Below are 6,669 nucleotides of genomic sequence, written 5' to 3'. Positions count from 1 at the left end.
TTCCTTCCTTCCTTCCTTCCTTCCTTCCTTCCTTCCTTCCTTCCTTCCTTCCTATGTTTTCCTTACTACCAGCCACCCAATGAAGAAACTGCAGCCCTCTCCTCCCAGTTGCTGATGTAGCTCCTCTTTTACACTTCCTCAACCGCTAATACTGCCACAAATCCCCTTTCTGCTGCTGATCTGGCTTACTTTAAAAAAAATCAGCAGGGAAGCAGGATTGAAACAGTCCTCTGAAGGCAGCAGCATCAGTTTATGCAGCCAAACTCAGAGGGCCTTCTCATTCTTGCTTTCTCAGCAATCTGACCAGTGTTGCAGCATCACACCTTAAACAGAGACTCTTACTTAAAAGAGTAAACAAAGCCCATAAAATTGGGCTCTTGGATCTTAAACTATGAAAAATTAGGGTAACAGAAATTGGAGTACATGTATCTGAAATAGATTTAGTGCATAACAAGGAAATCCACAATAGGAATAGAAAGGAAATCATTTGAGAAAAGCATCACTATGGTGGGATGGAGTACGTTGTTTAAAGCAAACGGAAATGAAGAGTGTGTAAGCTGCATGTGCAAACAAAGAATCACAGAGTTGGAAGAGACCACAAGTGCCATCTAGTCCAACCCCCTGCCATGCAGGAAATCACCATCAAAGCATCCCCAGCAGATGGCCATGCAGCCTCTGTTTAAAGATCTCCAAAGAAGGAGACTCCATCACACTCCGAGGGAGTGTCGAACAGCTCTTACTGTCAGGAGGTTCTTCCTAATGTTGAGATGGAATCTCTTTTTCTGTAGTTTGAATCCACTGCTCCTGGTCCTATTCTCTAGAGCCGAAGAAAACAAGCTTGCTCCCTCCTCAATATTACATCCCTTCAAATATTTAAACAGGGCTATTATGTCAAATGTTGTAAAGTTTATAACACACATAAAGACATACACAGACAAACACAACGGAGAGTGTGAATACTCCCCATGGAACTACCTATTTAACGTAGAATCATAGAATCATTGAGTTGGAAGAGACCACAAGGGCCATCCAATCCAACCGCCTGCCTTGCAGGAAGATCCAAAACAAATGGCCATCCAGCCTCTGTTTAAAAACAGTAACATTAGTTAACAGTAACAGAGAATGGGAGGACCACAGTGACTATCTGGGGTAAGGGGGGGAACAGCAGCTGCTGGTTCTACTGCTACTTGGACCTTTGCCTTCCAAGTGCCTTCTAAGAAGCAGAGCCCTCCCTCCAGCTCATCTGGTGCCATCCGGCCATGGAAGGAGAGATGTAGGCCCAGCTCCATCGGGCCTGGCCTGAACTAAGAAGAAGAGCCCTCCCTCCAGTCCATCTGCTTTGGTCCAGGCCTCAGAGGGACAGAACTGTTGGATCTGATTCCCATCCCCACCACCATTCCCTTGTCCTTTTGTGTAGTGTCTTTTTAGATTGTAAGCCTGAGGGCAGGGAACCATCTAATTAAATATAATAATAATTGTAAGCCGCTCTGAGAGCCTTTAGGGCTGAAGGGCGGGGTATAAATACTGTAAATAAATAAATAAATAAACATCATTCTTCCTCAAAACAAAGGTCTGCTATTTCATCCACCTTAATCTTAGTCATCATTTGTTGAATTAGGTTTTAGAGCAGGTATTCAACCTCTCTCCAACACTGATATGCAACACTGATATCTGTCTCCTTTATACAAGTAACAATACAAATACTCTTCTACAGTGTTGGAGGAGCGGTAGGGTACCACCTGCAAACCCCAAATCCAATCTGTAAGGATAGTGCATAGAATGATATTGACACTGGAACAAGACTAACATGAGAATAATGCTAAAAAAAGTTTCTTGGACTGACTTTCAAGTATTTTGCAGCTGGATTGAACCAGTACACCAGCCCCCCCCCCTCCACAGTAATCATATTAGTGAAGCAAACAGGAACACATAGGTTTGAAAATGTCCATTATCACAGCTCTCTGTAATTGCAAGAGTATACTGCTTTGGCAATCCATGACCCCTTCCACACCAGCTCCATAACCCTGACTTTTAGTACGTGTGTCTTTACCAAGGTTGCTTTTATTCTGTTCCATTCAATTTGTTATTTTTATTTTTGCTGTAATTATGCAATCACGGGGGGGGGGGGGGGGGAGGGACCAAACCAATAAACAAACAAATGAAAAGGCATAGAGTAAAAACAACCCAAGCTTGATTGGGAATAGAAAGGGGGAGGGGGAAGAAGAGGAGAATCCCCACTCATGCTATGTGACTGCTGTCAATCATTAGAGCCATGAAAGTGACCTATCACACTAAGAGACTAATGGAATAGGAGTGATATTAGGAGCCTATTGACAGGTTGTCTCAGTCAGCGGAAAGATGTTCTACAAAAACAAATGAAATGAAAACCAGCAACTGAATAGTCGTGTCATGTGATAAATATCAACCAAATATGCTAATATCTTGCTTTAAATCTGATTTACTGCCTATGGTGATGTCTATAGCGAACCTAATACCATATATCTCCAGTTTTCACCTTGTGAAAAACACCACCATTTGTATGTCTTCTAGTTCATGTCACATGTTTTCTGTGCTGCTTCTCTTCAGGATGCTAAAATCATCTGATTACTGGCCCTGAATTATCTATTTTTTTCTTGCAGTTGTTCAATTTACAGGCTGTCTGTTTCAACCAGTGAGGGGCTAAAGGATGAACCTCTGCTTCATGTAACAAATTTAACCTCACTGGCACTCATATTGGCAATCTGAGCCTTAAAGAAACTAAGAAAGTAATAAAGGGCATTTGTGGCCAGTACAGAGCAATAATAACTGCCTGAACCCTTTCACAGTAGCAAAGAGTTGGAAGAAACCTAAGGGCCATCAAGTCAACCCCCTGCCCAGCAGGAATACACAACCAAAGCACCCCTTAAAACTCTGTGAATTATTACCACTGTAGGGAACACATAAATACAACCCTATTACCATATTAAGGCTAGCAGATCTTGTCCTTTTGCATCTGAAATTCCGGCTACTTTATTGGGGGTGGGGGACTCCCTGGTTTCCTCAAAACAGAAGCTATGCTGAATATCTTATCTTAACTATTGACTTCCTGAAGTACTTAGTTATTTTGCTTCCCTTACACAATCCTAAAGTTTCTAGCACCTCTGCACAAAAAAGTCTATCTGAAGCCACCTCATTTTCTGCCCCTATAGCTGAAAATTATACCCTTCATTCAACATTCCAGATTAACCATCCCGGCCCAGGTTCCCTGATTCCCTCATTCCTCCCGTGGCCCCATCTTAGTGATGGTTGGGGATCAACAGAGGGATATCAGGGTTTTAGTTTTTAATTGTTGTTTTTATGCTTTGATATTGTGTTTTTAATATGTTATACTGTCTTAAGGGGGGGAGGGATAAAGTGTTTTTAATTTTTATATTTTATATTTTACTGTTGTCAACCGCCCGGATTGGTCTGCCATAGGGCGGTATACAAATAAATATTATTATTATTATAACACAATTTCCTCATTTTCTTGTAGGTCATCTTCTCCACTAAATACCTCTAATGCATCTACAGCCAAACACTTCCTGAATACAGTTTTTGAAAGCCACCCTTGCTTTAGCTGGGATTTGATCATGCAATTCCATGTTTATTTCTGTAGCTTTTAACCAATCCACCTCAGCTCACTGACATCAACACATATTGCACTTTCCTTTACAAAATTTCCCCTTGAAATGAAATCACTATATTTTATTAAGATAAATTTTCTGTGACACATTCATCAGATTGAATGTAGAATCAGAACAATGAAATTCATTCAACTGAAATTAATTTGAGGCAGCAATAAACGCATTAAATTGCTTAAATGCTGACTGCTTTGTGAAGAGCATCGACAGGGGTAGTGTGACCTTGTTGGTGCTCCTAGACCTCTCAGCGGCTTTCGACACAATAGATCATGGCATCCTCTTGGACCGCCTGAGGGGGTTAGGTATCGGAGGCACTGCATTGCTGTGGTTCCGGTCCTTCCTCTTGGGCAGGTCCCAGAGGATGCTGCTCGGGGACAGCTGCTCCAGTAAAAGGGAGCTCACCTGTGAGGTTCCACAGGGTGCTATACTGTCCCCAATGTTATTTAACATCTATATGAAGTCTCTGGGTGAGATTATTTGGAGTTATGGAGCTGGGTGTTATCAGTACGCTGATGACACCCAGATCTATTTCTCCATGTCTCGTTCGTCGGCCTCGAATTCTGATGGCATCTCTTTTCTCAATGAATATCTTCGGGCAGTAATGGGCTGGATGAGGAAAAACAGATTGAAACTGAATGCGGACAAGATGGAGGTGCTCATGGTTGCAGCCCTGAAACCAAGAATTGGGTTGCAATCCCCAGTCCTGGATGGGGTCACACTCTCCTCCAGTGACTATGTTCACAGTCTGGGGGTGCTCCTTGACTCGTCGCTCCTGATGACAAATCAGGTAAATGCGACAGTCAAGAGCGCCTGTTATCAGCTTCGGCTGATACGCCAACTGCGCCCTTTTCTGGAATTAAGGGATCTCAAGACTATTGTACACACGCTGGTAACCTCATGTCTAGATTTCTGTAATGCGCTCTACATGGGGCTACCCTTGTGCTTGATTCAGAAACTGCAATTAGAGCAGAATATGGTGGCCAGAGTAGTGTCAGGAACATCGAGGAGGGACCATATTACCCCGGTATTAAAGTCCCTCCACTGGCTGCCTATTAGTTTCCGGGCCCAGTACAAGGTGTTGGATATCACCTTTAAAGCCCTAAATGGCTTGAGTCCAAACTATCTCAGGGACCGCCTCCTCCCATATAATCCTCCCCGCACACTCCGGTCCTCTGGGAGGAATTTGCTGCAGCCTCAAAGATCTAGGCTTTCAGCTACCTCCCAGAGGGCGTTTTCTGTTGTCGCCCCCAGATTGTGGAACGACCTGCCAGACGAGATCCATCAACTGACATCTTTAGACAGCTTTAAAAAGGCTGTCAAGACGGATCTCTTCCGGTAGGCCTTTCTTGGATAGATAATCCCACCCTCAAGAACCCTCTTCTCATGAGAGTCCCTAAGGTCCTCTCTGGAAATTTGAGTGGATTGCTGCCACAGTTTGCTGTTTTGTTTTTGTCTGTTCTGTAATGGTGTGTATGTGTTATGTTGTTTAATTTGTTGGTTTTAATTATAAGTGATTTAATAACTTTTTAAGGGGGGGGAGAGGGAAGTTTTTATATATATTGTATTGTATTTTATTATTGTTAGCCGCCCCGATTGACCTCAAAGGGGCGGGATATAAATAAAAAAAATATTTATTTATTATTATTATAAGTGCCTATATTTGCTTGATAAACTGGTGAGAATATCTGCACCACAGACTCTAGTTCCCAAATACTCAAATTTTGAACCCATCTCTGAATTCTGCCTGTGTTAATTATCTCCCCTAAATTTGCTGCCAATGAGGGGAGAAGTATCATACTTTTGCTCCACAAGAAGTACCTATTGCTGAGGCAAGAGCTTTACAGCATATTGCTTGTTTTTGTGTATTTATAAATATTGGATGCCTGTAATCAAAAACAGTCTGTTGTGCACATCACTAGGCCACACAGGAGCACTCTGATTTTTCTGCCTCATCAGATGTAAATGGACTGTTTTCGCATTTGATGTTCTGCCCAAACCTTTATACCTATGCAGATCAGTCTTTCATCCCTATGGCTATTTCTGGATACTCCAAATGATAGCCCCACCTGTTCTTCTAAATTTTCTTAACCAATATGGTAGACTGATACCCAATAGTTTGGGCAGAATGTTAAATATTAAATGCCAGAGCAACATTGTTTCTATTTTTTGAACTGCACTCATGGGCTTACAGAGGAACAGTCAAATGAGCATTAGATGGGGCTGACCCTTCACTTGTTCTCCTCTGCTTTCCCACCCCTCTTGAGGGAAGTCATGGATCCTATCACACCTAGATTTCAATTCCAACCCCTTTCTTTTCTTCTTTGAAATATCTGCAGTGTCTGCTGTCATTGTTACCACTAATACAAAAAGCATGTAGATGTAGCCAGAGCAAATGTGTAAGTTTTTTTCCAATGAAAAGAATGAAGTACATTAGGAAAAAATATTAGTAAACTAAAAGGAATATTATAGACTACAATACAAGAAAAATAGCAACAGAAAGTGAAGAGAGAGAAATAATGAAATTCATCTAGCTGACAAGGGAGGGCTAAAAAAAGGTGGAGAAAAGACCTAAGAGACCCAATGGAAAAATCACATGTCTCTTGTCTTTCTGATGGTGGTGAGTTGGACATAACCCAGGTGATTGTGGATGGCTTTTTTGCATAATCCAGAGGATGCTTTTAAAAATAGTTTTGTATATTCAATCAATTCATTCATAACATCACAAAGGCTGTATTTTAAGGAACTTAAGTAACATTATGAAAACAGACAGCTTGCTTATAACTCATAAGAAATCTGATAATAATTCATAATGAGAAATATGCCCCTTTCCCTAAATTTTGGCAATTTAAGGAATAATCATTTAAGAGTATTCAGCACTGAACATATTTTCACAGAAAAGCCATGAACAGAATCCAGTTACAAATAAACATTTTCATCTGCCATTAATGAAATGCATCAAACTAACTTATATAAAAAAGAGCCCTCCTCCAACCACCATCTTGAGGGG

The 6,669-nt window shown here is 41.5% G+C and overlaps 1 protein-coding gene across 6 annotated transcripts in view; it reads right to left on the bottom strand.

Annotated features, from left to right (window-relative positions):
• The window catches only part of CCDC88A (coiled-coil domain containing 88A), a 143,586-nt gene that overhangs the window by 31,028 nt on the left and 105,889 nt on the right, over window positions 1-6,669 (bottom strand). The gene's annotated exons all lie outside the window — the stretch shown is intronic.

Source organism: Sceloporus undulatus, chromosome 1, assembly GCF_019175285.1.
Source record: "Sceloporus undulatus isolate JIND9_A2432 ecotype Alabama chromosome 1, SceUnd_v1.1, whole genome shotgun sequence".
NCBI classification, from domain to species: Eukaryota; Metazoa; Chordata; class Lepidosauria; order Squamata; family Phrynosomatidae; genus Sceloporus; species Sceloporus undulatus.
Note: the sequence above shows the minus strand (reverse complement) of the source record. Positions and strands in the feature narration are given on the sequence as shown.